Here is a 13,979-nt window from a genome sequence, read left to right on the forward strand (position 1 = left end):
GATTACAGCCCAACTAAGGCCAGAAGCAAAGGCTTGACTTCCCATACCTCCTCCCTCTCTCGCTTACCCAAGCCTGGCTTCCCTTCTGAGCCGCCAATCTGAAGCCACACAAAGGCCTGTTTGTTTGCTTTCACTGCGACTCCCCCCTGGATTCTATGTCTTTTCTTTGCTACCTGCCGGCAGGGCTTCCTCTCTCAGCCGCCAGTGGGCTGAAGAGGAGGGGCGGAAGGGAAAGAGGGGCAGCCATTGCAGAAAGCCCTGCCTCATGATCACCCCCTTCATTCCTAGAATCCACCTCCCTAGTACAAGGGGCTCTCAGTTTGACGTCTTAACAAATGACAACGATACTGGAGCCCCTTCAAGGGGTCTTAGAATATAGGGTGCCAGCTGGGTGGGGAGACGTCTGGGTAGGGGGAGGCGAACAGATAGGCTCACCCAGCCTCCCCCTCTCCATGTGAACAAGATTTGTTTGTCAGGAAGGCTGCCCTGGCTTTCCAAGCAACCTACAGTCTGCCAGGAGATATGGAGATGAACGGGACCATTGGAGGCCTCATTGGAGCAGGCAGAAGGATGGTGCCCGGTTCCTAGTTTCCACTCAGATGGTGGGTGCCCTCTCAATGCCCACCTTGGTCAGGCACCCCGAGGGAATGTCTTTTGTCTCAGAAGCCCTGTACAGTCAATGTGAGCTGAAATAAGGCTTTCACAGGCAAAGAAAAACAAACAGCCACATTCCACACCACCTTCTCTACCTGCAGAGGGAGGCTGCCCTCTCTCCCCATTCAAATAAAGAAATTCGACACTGATACAGCACAGAGATAGGCAATCTGGTCTAGCTCCTCCACCAGGGCTCTTTTATTGCACCTTGCCAAGCTGGGTGGCCCAGGGCGGGTTCTTACCTCCCTGGGGCCTCTGTTTCCTTTCCAGGCTGAGTTTAACCCCTATCGCCACTTCCAGGATGAAAATATTGTGCCCACCAGAGAGCAGAGGAAACCAAAAGAAAAAAATCACAGGAAAACAACAAAAACAAAACAAAACCCTCCCTAGTCAGAATTCAAAATTCAACCTCAGGCCTCCAAACCTTAAAATGTTTCTTTCCAGATCACAGTGTTATTTCACATCAGTCGATGAGATCTATGAAACCGTGAGTGACTAATACGAGGGGATAGGTAGTAAGTAGGGTTAACATGGCACTCAATAGTTGTGATTCTCAACTGGTTGAGGTCATGTGGGACCCTTAACCTTTCTGAGCTTTAGTTTCCTTGGTAAACCATACCAAATAGTGAGGCTTCGAGAGGAACACCCAATGCCTGGCACAAAACAGGCACAGATTAAATGACAGCCTCTCCTGACCATCACTTTCAGCATCCCAAGAGGCAGGCCTTCACTCATCTGAGGAATCAACCTTCCCTTGCCTTTTTCTTCATCAACTGGCCATGTCTGCAAGTATCTAATCCCCTCCTCCTCCCATCTCCAGGTAAAGGCCATGGCCACCCCACCTGAGGTCCCTAAGCTCCAATACTGCCCAGGAGACAGTGTCACCTCAAGGGAACAAAGCCAGCTCTGTCAACATTATGCTAAGTCTGACTTGGCAAACCCTCTATTTTTAGTGCTATTTTGAGCCACAGTGGGGATTTTCTGTGCTGTCTCAAAGGTATCACACATCGGATTGCTTCCCATCCCCACTCCTCTCTGTGCTTGACATGAAAATGTTCTTCCTCTTCTCTCTCTCTCTCCACCTACTAGAGAATATAATGCAAAGAAGGGCAAGCAGGTAGGCTTCAGTCACAGAACAGCCTGGGACAGCAATGGCCTCTATTCTCCCATACCTAACCTGATCTCCTCAATCTCCACAATACAACATAATAGGAGCTACAGTTCCTCAAACCAGAAGAGGCAAAAGAGTTTTTCTCCTTAGCATCTCCCTACCTCTGGAAGCTTCTCCCAGATCCCCTAAGGCTTAGTCTTTTTCTGGCAATCAGCCTTGCAATAACACCCTTCCCCTCCATTCCTGAACTTTAGCAATTGGGTCATGCATTAGACTACAAAGACTGCAGAAGGCCATCACTGGTTCTGCACTTTCCTTTTAGCTCAGTCCATCACAACTAATCATGCAGTTGTGATTATTACACAGTCCTATCTGCAATGCCAGTGTGTTCACCAGACTGGATACTTCAAAATGGCAGGGATTATACATCTATGCAGCTACTAGCACTTTTGCAAGCAAGGCTTGTTGAGCCCTCAGTGCTATAGATGTCTTGGCCAGCTGGTTTGTTGTTATAGTGACTGTGCACTGCAGAGTATTCTGCAGTATCCCTTAGCTGAGACAACCAAGACTGTCTCCAGACATGACTCAAACATTATCCAAGTGACAAAGTCAACTCAAATTGAGAGCCACCTCTCCATAGCCTATCCCAGTGCCCCTGCAATGAATGAATGCATAACTCCACTCCACTTCAGAACAGGTGGTTTTGATTTTACCTCTTATCTCAATTACAACATTTGGTAACAGAGCAGTTAGCACACAAAAAGCAACTTTCCCACCCCAGATCTGGATTGCAGATGCTTTAAAAACCATGTGTCATAAGTACTTGCTTTTGCCAACTGATACATGAGGATGCAGGGGTTCTAAGAGGTTGGGGGACCTGCCAAAGGACATATAGGAACAGCCTAATAGCCTCTGGTAATTAATGTTACTCAACTAGAAAACACTTTCGACTTTAATACTAGATGTCAAAGTTCCTTCTTCAAGGCTGAGGCTCACTTGGTGCCAGACAAGGTTTGATCTTCAGGGATGAATACAGCCTCACAGGGTCTCCCTGAAATATGCCTCTACAATCAAACAAGGACAGCCTTATATTATCCTGGTAGCCTGGCTGAGGTGGGGTAGCAGTGAGTGCTGGTCTAGGAGCTACCTGCTCTAGCAGGGCCAGGGACCACTACTCCTTTCCAGTGGGTGCTACCCCTAGCAATATGGCTAGGTTGACCTGCCCCAGGCAACAATGAGTAAGAAGGGCCATTTCTGAAGAGAACACTTTGTATATATCAGACATTATGGGGCTTCATCTGTATGAACTCAGATTTCTCCATTCTGCCAGTAATCTTATAAGGAATGGTGCTCATTGCCTTTTACCTCACAGACAAGGAAAATGAGCAAAGGAGATAAGTAACCTAGCCAAGTAATATAACCTGGATCAGAGCCTAGGCAGCCAGGTTGCTTAGAACTATGTACAGGAGGGGCTGGAGAGATGGCTCTGCCACTAAAGAGCACATACTGCTCTTCCAGGGAACCCAAGTAGAGTTCTCAGCACCCACAACAGGGCGGCTCGCAATCACCTGTAACTCCAGCTCCAGAGTACCGGGCATATCTACAGACACATACACAGGAGTAATATATACTTTTAAAAAATCAAGCCAAGCGGTGGTGGCGCACGCCTTTAATCCCAGCACTCGGGAGGCAGAGGCAGGCGGATCTCTGTGAGTTCGAGGCCAGCCTGGTTTACAAGAGCTAGTTCCAGGACAGGAACCAAAAAGCTATGGAGAAACCCTGTCTCGAAAATTAAAAAAAAAAAAAAAAATCAACCGCAGGGCTGGAGAAATGGCTCAAAGGTTAAGAGCACTGGCTGCTCTTTTAGAGGACCTGAGTTCAATTCCCAGCAACTATATCGTAGCTCATAACCATCTGTAATGAGATCTGGTGCCCTCTACTGGCCTGCAGGGAGAACAGTGTATGCATAAAAGATGAAGATTAAGAAAAAAAAAATCAACTGCAACTCCAGTTCCAAGGGATCTAACAACTTCTTCTGGCCTCCATAGACACCAGGCACATATTGGTGCACAGTCATACATGCAGGCAAAACACTCATATAAGAGGGAGGGAGGGAGGGAGGAGAAAATAAGAACAAGAGAATACACACTGTGTCTCAGGGATGGCCATAGCCCTTAGACCCTGGAATATGCGAGTTACTCAGCATAATGATTGAACAAACGAAGTCAGTTACACTGCCACTCAAGTCACAAGTTACTGGATACTGTCTTAGGGTCCACTGTCATCACTGGGGCAAAGTCCCTTTGCAAACAGAAACTGTGGCCAAAAGTCAGTCATTTTCATCTGCCTTCCCTTCACTGACCTTCACCTCACCAGAAGAGAAACAGGCATTGGACTCCCTGTTCTGCAAGTGAGGGTTAGAGGTGACTTTGTCAAGGGAAACAGTCATTGATGCCTTGTTCATGTTGCAGAGCTCTTTAGTAGGAAGAATAACAGCCCGGGCTGGGGTACAGCACAAGGTTGACACGCACTTGCCTAGCAGGCTAAAGGCTCTGCATTCCATTCCCAGCATCACAAAAATAAGTATCAATCCAAGAATAACAGCCAAGAGGAGGGCTGTGTGCCAGCAGGACCCTCTTATGATCGTTTTAAAATGGAGGGAAATAGAGCCCCCGCCACCATCACAAAACGGTAGCTGATGCAGAATCTGAACTCAGGCTGGCTTCACCCAAAATTCATGTTTATATCCCCAAGCTATAGGGCCCTTTTTGCTTTTCATATCACAAAACAAATCAAGGCCATTGTCACCTTTAATGCTGGCAGCAATTCATAGTCCCATTTTTGACAGAAGAAACTGATGTTCAGGGAAAGGAAAATTGGCTCCCCTAAAGAAGTGGTTGGAATTTAGACCTTTTTTCTGATTCTTAATCTAGTGCTTACTGATCTGTCCCAAGAGAACCCACTGTGCAGATCAGCACAATCTCCCCTGCACACGCTCCTTCAAGCCCCTACAGGTCTCAGGCGGGTGTTAAGCAAACCTGCTTCCCCATCTCAACAGCCCTCTCAGCTAGCAGCTGCCCCCACCACCACCACCAAGAAATGAGCAACATAGGCCTACAGACTGAACACAGTCTACCCTGTGCTGACACTGACAGCATTGAGTCCAGAGAGCAAGGGAAAGATTCCCTGCCTGATTCCAGCATCTCACCACAGCTCCCAGCCAATGACATACCACATCCCTACCCTGGCTCTGGCACACCACTTACTTCCCTATCCTGGGCCCCGGTGCAGTCATTCTTCTCTCCACAGGACCCTATGTGCCATTCGCCATCCAGACAGGCTACTATGCAAAAATGGGGCATTTGCTGATTGTCTACCCAAGGTCCTTGAAGACTAATACTGGCTTGTTCAGTGTGAACACAGAAATGATGCTCTAATCACAGAGCCAATAAACTAATGAAGGAATGCCTGACGTGGCCAAACCTCATACACTGGCTGCTTTTTTCCCTAAACGTAAGTCTATCAATTTATAGAAAGAACTCCTCAATTCCTTTTGCATTCCCTTGTTTCCCTCTGTCCCACTCTCTCAGTCCAAGGTTGCCTTCACCCCTGCACACCTTGAGCCCAGCACATCCAATCACTGTCTCTCCCACCCCTGCCCGTTTGAAAACCTCCAGAACCAGCAGAACAAACTCTTGTCTTTTGGCAGCCAAGCCTCAGCCTGTGCCTGCCCCCCCCCCCCCACCCGGTGTCACATTCCAATCTTGGGTCTTCAGTGACCCACTGGAGAGGGGCACAGCTCACCCTCATTCTTGGAGAAACAGGATGAGCCAGTTTCTTCCAGCCCCTGGTGGTGAGGGGGGAGCAACTGGGCTCTCTTTCTTTCTCTTTCTCTCTCTCTCTCTCTCTCTCTCTCTCTCTCACACACACACACACACACACACACACACACACACACACACACATGCGCGCGCGCGCGAACAGACCCCAGCCAAAGATCAAAGGGACCTCTGAATGGCTGTGAGGTTCCAATCCTCTACAATTCACCTAGGGCCCTACCAGGAAGAATTCCTAGGTATCTGAGTTCTAGTCCCTAGTCCTGGCTGTGGGACCTGGAAGGAGTCACGGAGACTCAGCTGCTCTAGCCTCATGGGCCCAGCAAAAGGGCCTATCATTCAGACATACATGCTGGGCCACTGACGCAGACAAAGAGCGATGACTCATTCTCTTGGAGGTCAGAAGGAGGAGACAGGATGTCTGTTTGGGTCTTGGGAGGCAGATGAAGGGCACCCAGGTGGAAAGGGCAGCCCAGGCAAACTCAAGAGGCTGGCACGAAAACAGCTGAGCTGAAAGGAAGGTGGTGTGCAGGGGCAGAGCATAGGACACCAGAGAGGACCTCAGGAGCATGTGAAGGACCCCAGGTGTTCCTCTGTTCAGAAACCCAAAGGAGACTTCAAAGTTAGCTGCTGGGCTTTGGAAAGATCACTCCAGTCTCACCTGGGAGGTAGCAGAGAGGCCAACGAGGAAGCCCTGCACGACGGCTCCTATACCATTTCTCCTGAGTCAAGTGTCCAAAGCACAAAAGTCTCCCAAGAGCAGCAGGCATGCTTCTCTCTCCTTTTCTACCCATGCCCTATGGTATATCACCTGCTCACACCCCATCTTCTATGGTTGTTACCTGGGTCTCATACACCTCCAAGGAATATTTCATGCTTAGACCCTAACACAGCTTTAAAAACAATAGGTCTTTGGACAGTCCATGTTCTCTGGAGCTGGCATCCAGAGCCTGTCCCAAGGAGAACCCTGGTCTAAGGGCATTGTTACCAATGCACAAAGCTCCTCCTCCCTGGGAGCCACAAACATATACATAGCACAGCCCAAGCAGCTGGTTGAAGAAAAAAGGACAGCTATGTGCTGTCGAGGACATAGAAGAGCAGTCATGGAGCAGTGAATACATACCAGCTGTCTCAGCATCACTGACCTAACCATCTATGAATACCTATAGCTTAGGCAGCACTGGGATTCCCATTGTACAGACGGAGACACTGAGGCCCAGAGTGATAAACAACTCCCTCAGCAGATGGGGAAGCCAGCAGTCAACACAGAGTCTGGCCCTCACCCACTACCCTCCTATGCAGAAAGGAAATCGGTGTTGTAGACTAAGAGACCTGAAGGCAGGGCAGCATTCACGCACATGCCTTTAATCCCAGCACTTGGGAGGCAGAGTCAGGCAGATCTCTGTGAGTTTGAGGCCAGCCTGGTCTACAAGAGCTAGTTCAAGGACAGCTAGGGCTACACAGAGAAACTCTGTCTCTAGAAAACAAAAAACAAAACAAACGAGAGACAGACAGACAGACCGAACGACCTGGGGATGTTTTCATGTGGGGAAAAATAAAAGTATGTATTTGTACATAGCCTCTTGCACACACTGAGAAGCAGAGGGTGGAGATACATTCAAACTTTACAGGGGCCACCCGAGCTGAGGGTCTTTCGCTCTACATACTCTTTGCTGTCTGCATTTTTCACAGTGAGAAGCTCTCTACATGTTACTTGAGCCATGAAAGGAGAGAGCAGTTGTGGGGTCTCAGTTACTGTTTGTCGAAGGAATATACAGCAGGGCCATTTCCTAGGCCTGCTTTTTCAAGTTTGCTGTGAAACACTGATTTCGTGGGTTACAATCAGCCATTTCTCTAATCAAACAGACTGGAACAGAACTGTCAGAGATTAGCACACACACAGGAGGGTGGCTCGCTAAACTTTGGCTTTCCCTATACAGTCCTTTGCACATGGCAGTTTTTATCGTTGGTTTTTTTGTTTTTAGTGTGTGTGTGTGTGCGCGCGCGTGCGCATAGCAGGATTTCATCATGGGAAGGGCTTTTTAAATCAATGGTCCAGATTTGGGGCTTAAAAGGGAATAAGGGCCCTCGTGCAGAGGCCTCGTGGACCAGTGGGAAGAAAGACACTTCTGATGCTGGAGGCCCCTCTGCAGAAGTCAGAGGGCTGCCTGATTGTCAGGGAAGATCGCATTCTGCCCCCTCCTAAGATGGCTTCTGAAACCTCAGTCACCCCATACACTCTCTTCTCTAAGGAATGACTGTGATGAGCGCCTCACCAGACTTCTGGGGAGGCTGCCTTGGGACTGGATGCCTGTGTCTATGCCTTGTTCTTGGGCCCCACATACCCTCTGGGGTGTTGGGAGGAGGGGTGGGAAACTAGATTACTCTTCAGCTCCAGATCCCAAGGGTCACGTCCCAGAGAAACCTCTGGAAACAGCTGTGTAGTCAGCCAGGAAGGGCCTCCACTCCACTGCCCCCCACCCTAGCCTGACTGGAGTTGAGAGAGGAGTGTGTGCAGAATGGGGGAGGAGAAGGCGGACAGGATAGGAAGCAGAGCTCCCAGATCTGAGCTCCCATCGCGCTGGCGCCTCCACATCACAGCTTGCCTGGCCCCACTCTCCACCCGCCTCCCCTCCCAGGGCAGCAGACAACTAAAAAAAGATAAAATAAAAAGAAGTAATTCCCCTGCTCTGACGTCAGCGCGAGGTCTTAACAGCCCAGCAGCCGCATGAAACTAGATTGCAACCAGATGTAATGCCCTTGAATTCTCAACACAGCGCTGCCGTTGAAAAAGGGGATGGGGGTGGGGGGCGCGGGGCCCGCTAGAACCGCGACACAGGCGCTGCGGGAGTGCGTGCGGTGGGCTGGGAAGCGCCGCCCTGGGTTCGCCATGCAGGCACGCAGCCCCACGTCCCCAGTCCTCAGGAGCGTTTTACGCTTGGGTTTAATCCATTCGGAGCCCCCACGTCCAGGGTTCATGGGACGAAGGCACAGCTCCTAGCCGCACTCCCGCCCTGCTGTGTGAATGAGAGACTGAGAGCCCCAAGAGGAGCGGGGTTACTGGGAAAACGAGCGCCCCAGGAAGCTGGGGCCGCCGCGACCTGGAGCCAGCCTTGTGTTTCGCTTCCCCTCTGGCCCTCCTTGAAGGCCTCCGGTTGTGACCAAAGCTCCAAATGTCACCCCCGAACCTTGTAAGCCCTCGCCCCTGCCGCGCTCGACCCGGAGCCCCACGGGTCCCCTAGCCTCCAAAGGCGTGGGACTCGGCCTCGAAAGGGCCAGCGGGCCTGGCTGCCGAGCCGCTTTCGGGAGAGCACCAGGCTTGCGTGTCCCGGGCTTCAGCCGGTGGCGTCACCCCGAAAGGCCCGTGCGCCCCGGGCCTGGCCACGACGGAGATCCCGGGTCCGGGGGACCGCTTCCTGCTCAACGCGGGGCCTGCACACAGGCCCGGGCGAGGACATGCGGCGAGTGCCATGTCCTGTGTGACCACGAGCGGCCCTCGCAGCCCGGACACCCGAGAGCGGGCTACGCACCGAGCCGCCGGCTCCCCGTCCCCACCCAGAACGCACTCACAAAGCTCCCTCGGGCCCGCGCCGCGCCTCCCCACGTCCCCGCCCCACACTTGGTGACACTGGGCCTCGGCTCCCAGCGCCCGCTCCCAACCGGCCACCGACGATCCAGAACACCCTCCTGCAGCCCCTACACGGCCACCGGCGGCCTCACGCCGGCGCCACACAAAGCCAGGCCGCGCGACCCCGCGTCCGCGCCCCACTCGCGCTCGGCACCCGCCCCCGTCCGGACCCCGGCCAGCGGCTGGGTCCCCACGCCTCGCACCGCCCTCAGCCCAGGTCCTTGTCCCCGCGCCGAGCGCCCCGCTCACCTCGGCACCCGCTCTCACTCCGGGGCCCGGCGTCCGGCACTGCGACTTCGCGGCCCTGGAGCCCGCGCGCCCATGGGTGTCGGGCGCGGCGGCCGACCAGGCGGGAAGGAGGGTGGGCCGCGGCGCCCCCTCCTCGGACCGCGACGCGGCGGGCTGCCAGCTACCTTCGCCGCCGCCACCGTCGCCGCTGCCTGGCTCTGCGAGCGGCCTGTCCGTGCCCAGGCGCGAGCGGGGGCGGCACCGGGACGCCCGAAGCCGGAGGCGCGCGTAGCGGGCCTTGACCGCGCACCCTACCGGGCCTGCCTGGTGCCCGCGGGAGCCTGAGAGAAATGCGATCCCCTCCACACAGGAAGAGCGGCGGGCGGGCGACGTGCGGGGGGGAGCAGGAGAGCGAGAGCGCGAGGAAAAAAGTTCCCGGGCGGCCAGGCAGCTCTCGCTCGTGGCCTCGGGTGCCAGGTGGGCCGTTCGCGCCCCTACAGCGCCCCCTAGCGCCTGCGCGCCCCACAGCACGCCCCGTGTCCGTCTGGGGGGCTGGGGCTTGACGGATGGCCTGAAGGTGCAGCCCAGCAAAGGGCCTGGGGAAGGAAGACAGCAGGATTTGGTCTGGTCTTGGTCAAGGAGAATTTGGATTCAAGTCTTGGGCCGGACCGCTACCCTCATTCCACCACCCCCATCACTAGCCCTCATCTGAGACCGTTCCTTTGGTTTGAGGATCAGTTTCAAATTTCCCCCAAGTTAGAGGTGAAATGTATTCCCTGCACACGTGACATCTCGTTGGGTACTGAAGCAATGTGGTCCCCTGCTTGTCAAGAACCTGGCATTGGGTGGGGGAGACACAGACAGCCAACAATGATCAGGTCCATAACGAAGATAATTTTAGAGAGAACTAAGTACTAGGAGGAAAATCAGCAGGTGCAGTGATGGATTTAGCTGCGAGTGAGCGACTTGTCTGAACAAATAGCTAAAGAGCAGGAAGGAGCCTCCACCAGCGGCGCAGGGAGGAACATTCTCTGAGAGGAAAAGACAAGGGCAAGGGCCCTGAGGCAGCAGTGGTCTTCACCATACCCAGTGGGAAAAGAAGTGGGGATGCTGACTTCCAATCTAAGGCCACAGTCTGTAGGAAATGTGGCTGCCTTCTAAGGGCCGCGGGAAATAAGCCATCAACAGATTTTAAGTAAAAGAATCTTGAATGAATTAGTGAATGACTATACTTGTAAACTGCTGTTGCCACCCCACGGTCTCTCCTGCCAGCCCCTTCATCAAAGCCTGAGCTATTCATCCTTTGCTGAGTGAAGGTCAAAGCCCCCAAGCTCCCAGGTGACTTGGCACAAGTGAGTCACTCTCTCAAGCCTGGTTCTTCCTCTGCAGCATGAGGTATGAGGTGTGGTGCTACCTACAGTGTCTTTGTCTTGTACCGGGCCCTTCACTCCTTCCTCCTCCTTCTATTCATTCTGACTACCTGTCTGTTAGTCCCCCACATCTACCGAAGTTCTCCGCCTAGAATGACCTGCCAAGACCTGTCCTTGGCCCTCCCTGCCAACTGGCCAGAAGCACAAACTCTGGGCACAGAGCAGGGCAGGTGGGGCCCTGTGTTTTCTCAAGCCTGCTTCCTACCATGACTTAGGACCTGGTTTCTGAGCTTGGCATCTTTATTTCCATAAGCAAAACGTGGTGAGCAGTCCTTTCAGATACACTAGGCAGCAGTCTCTCCCTACCTTTCCTTTCCTGGTTGCTGAACCTCTTGGTAACTACCAGAAGCTGGAAAAGGCGAAAAATAAAAATAATAATAAAAAAACAACAGCAATAAAGCTGCAACAGTTGTCTGACTCCTACTTCCTCCCTTGGTCTTCCTCCCTGCTCCCCTGAGAACACGGGCTTTGTACTCCAGCCACTTGATGGCCTAGAATTAGCTCTTCATTTCAAAAGACCTTTAGTTCAAACCCTTCCACAGCACACGCCCCTTTTGCTGTATATCGAAACTCTTCCTGGGCTCCGGGGATTAGAAGCTGGACACCTTTGGGAGCTGGTGTCTACCCCTTGCCTTACTGCTACCCCGCCACAGACCGCTGCACAGAAGAGGAAACGGACTCACACCAGCAGTAGCGGGTCTGGCATTCAGCTACTTGAGAACCTGAGGCTGGCACTTTGCCAGAGCCCAGGAATTCAATACCAGCCTGGACCAGCGCGACAGACTCTATCTTGGTGCCTACATGTTTATGGTATGGGAGGCAGGGCCTTGCAGTCATCTGTGTAAAGTGCCAAGCACAGGCACACCCAGGTCTCCATTTCTCTCTCTCTCAACATTTATTTTTATTTTATATGTATGGGTGTTTTTCTTGCATGTATGACTGTGTACTGCATATGTGCAGTGTGTCCACGGAGGCCAGAAGAAGCTATTGGACCCCCTGGGACTGGAGTCAGAGACAGTTGTGAGCTGCCATGTAAGTGCTGGGAACCTTTGGAAGAGCAACGAGTACTCTTAACCACTGGATCTCTCTCCCGACCACAAATATCTTGAGGGGGACTTCCCCCGCCCCGCTCCCTGCTGCCTTAGACATGGGGGTTTCTAAGTGGCCTATCAGAGCAGGGTAGCCTGGTCACGACTGCCACTACTGCTGACCAAGAAGAGTGCAAGCTTCTTTGAAGAGACGCCAGAGATTAGGGATCACTGTTAGCAGAACCAGAGGACTTAGGCTGCTGGGCAACCTTAGTAGGATGCAGGCACGAGGGCTAGAACAAACAACCACATCCATGGTGCAGGAATTTTAAACTCGGCTCAACAGTCAATGAAACTGGGGTGCTGAGGTTTTGCTTGTTTTTTTTTTAATGGGGTTTTGTTGTTGTTATGATTGGGTTCTCATTGTATCATTATTTTGCTATGCTGAGGAATTGAACCTATGGCCTTGGGTATGCTAGGCAAGTGCTCTCCCGTTGAGCCACACCTCTAGTTCTGAGACAGGGTCTTACCATGTAGGGCAACTTGCCTTCTATTTACTGTGCAGCCTACCCTGGCTTCACACTCAGTCTTTTTTGTTGTTGTTATTTTGTTTTGTTTTGAGTTTTTTTTTCAAGATAGGGTCTAGCTGTCCTGGAACTCACTCTGTAGACCAGGTTGGCCTCACACTCACAGAGATCAGACTGCCTCTGCCTCTGCTTCCTAACTGCTGGGATTAAAGATGTGTGATTTTCTTGTTTGCTATATTTCCTCTGCCTCTTCCTCCCTCCTCCCCTGGGTGCGTGTGCGTGTGTGCGCACGCACGTGCACGCACACAGGTATGTACCATGCACACACATGCATGCCATGCACACGAGCCTGGAGCATGATGGATATGGAATGCAGAGCCTCCCTGCGTGCTAGCCAAGTGTACTAACTCTGGGCCACACTCTCAGTCCCCTGGGGTGGTTTTGATTGAAAAGCAAGAACAGAGCAGTGTGAACATTTGGGAATTGAAATCCCTTCAGGTAACTTCTTTCAGGGAAGCCTCCCACTACCCGTTGCTCCAGATGCACATTTAAATCTACTAGCTGACCTCCTCACCTACCTAGGCTTTTGAATTTGAGACACCTTCCTCCAGCTATCCTAAGCCTGGTTGTATGTGTGGCCGTGAACTTCCTCTGTTTTCTGTCAAACAAAAGGAGGTAATGTTTCCTGTCTAGAGAGGTAGAGAGGCTGTTAACTGAAACCAGAGAAAGAAGTGGAGATCTGTCTGGTTAAGAACCAGGCTTATCGCTGGTCTTTAATTCCGGCACTTGAAAGCCAGAGGCACACAGAGCTCTGTGAGCTCAAGGCTGGCCTGGTCTACACAATGAGTTAGCTGCAGGACAGCCAGGGCTGTGTAGAGAGATCCTGTCTCAAAAACCAAAAAACAAACGAACAAAAAGGACCAGGTTTATCACTGGCTCATACAAAAGATTACCAAGAGGGCTAACAAGGCCAGACTAGAGAGCCAAGGTAGAAGTAAGTCTATCCTTATCCAAAGAAGGACATTGGGACTGAGGAGGGGCAAGAGCTTGCCCAGAGTCACATTTGTATCTCGAGTGGTGATTCTGGGTCACACACACTGTCCCCTTGTGTTCTTCTGGGACACAAGTTCCTGCACGAAGACTCCAGGTTGCTCTCAGCAGCCCTGGTAGAATGTAGTGTGCATTGGGACTGAGTACATGAATGAACATGGAGCTAGAATTTATTTAGCACCTACTGTGTGCAGTGAATTTTATTCTCATTATCGCTATTTTGCAAAGAAGATAGCCCCGAGGAGGGGGCAGGAAATCCACTGTCTCTTTATCCACAGCTGTCAGGAAGCTTTCAGAGAACCCTCACCCCACCCCTGCCATCTGGCTCCAGCTTAGCTCCAGCACCCCCCCCCCAGGACTCCAGAGACCTCTGGCTTCTCAAGCTAAAAGAATTTCAATACTGTTGAGCTCATGCCCCTAACGATACCTGCTCGCGTCCCACAAAATCCAGCTGGCACAGCTATTCTGTATGGGCATCGCCGTTCCT

At 52.1% G+C, this 13,979-nt stretch overlaps 1 protein-coding gene across 3 annotated transcripts in view; it reads right to left on the reverse strand.

The window, feature by feature from the left end:
- Rai1 (retinoic acid induced 1) overlaps positions 1-9,961 on the reverse strand; it is a 98,619-nt gene extending 88,658 nt beyond the window's left edge. For all 3 annotated transcript variants that reach the window (XM_041664836.1, XM_041664833.1, XM_041664834.1), the window contains exon 1: positions 9,479-9,961. The gene's annotated coding sequence lies outside the window, so the exon portion shown is untranslated. The remainder of the gene's footprint in view (positions 1-9,478) is intronic.
- Positions 9,962-13,979: the final 4,018 nt, after the last annotated feature.

This window comes from Microtus oregoni, unplaced genomic scaffold (assembly GCF_018167655.1).
Source record: "Microtus oregoni isolate MIOR12 unplaced genomic scaffold, Mior012 000015F_ref0000493, whole genome shotgun sequence".
Lineage (NCBI taxonomy): Eukaryota > Metazoa > Chordata > Mammalia > Rodentia > Cricetidae > Microtus > Microtus oregoni.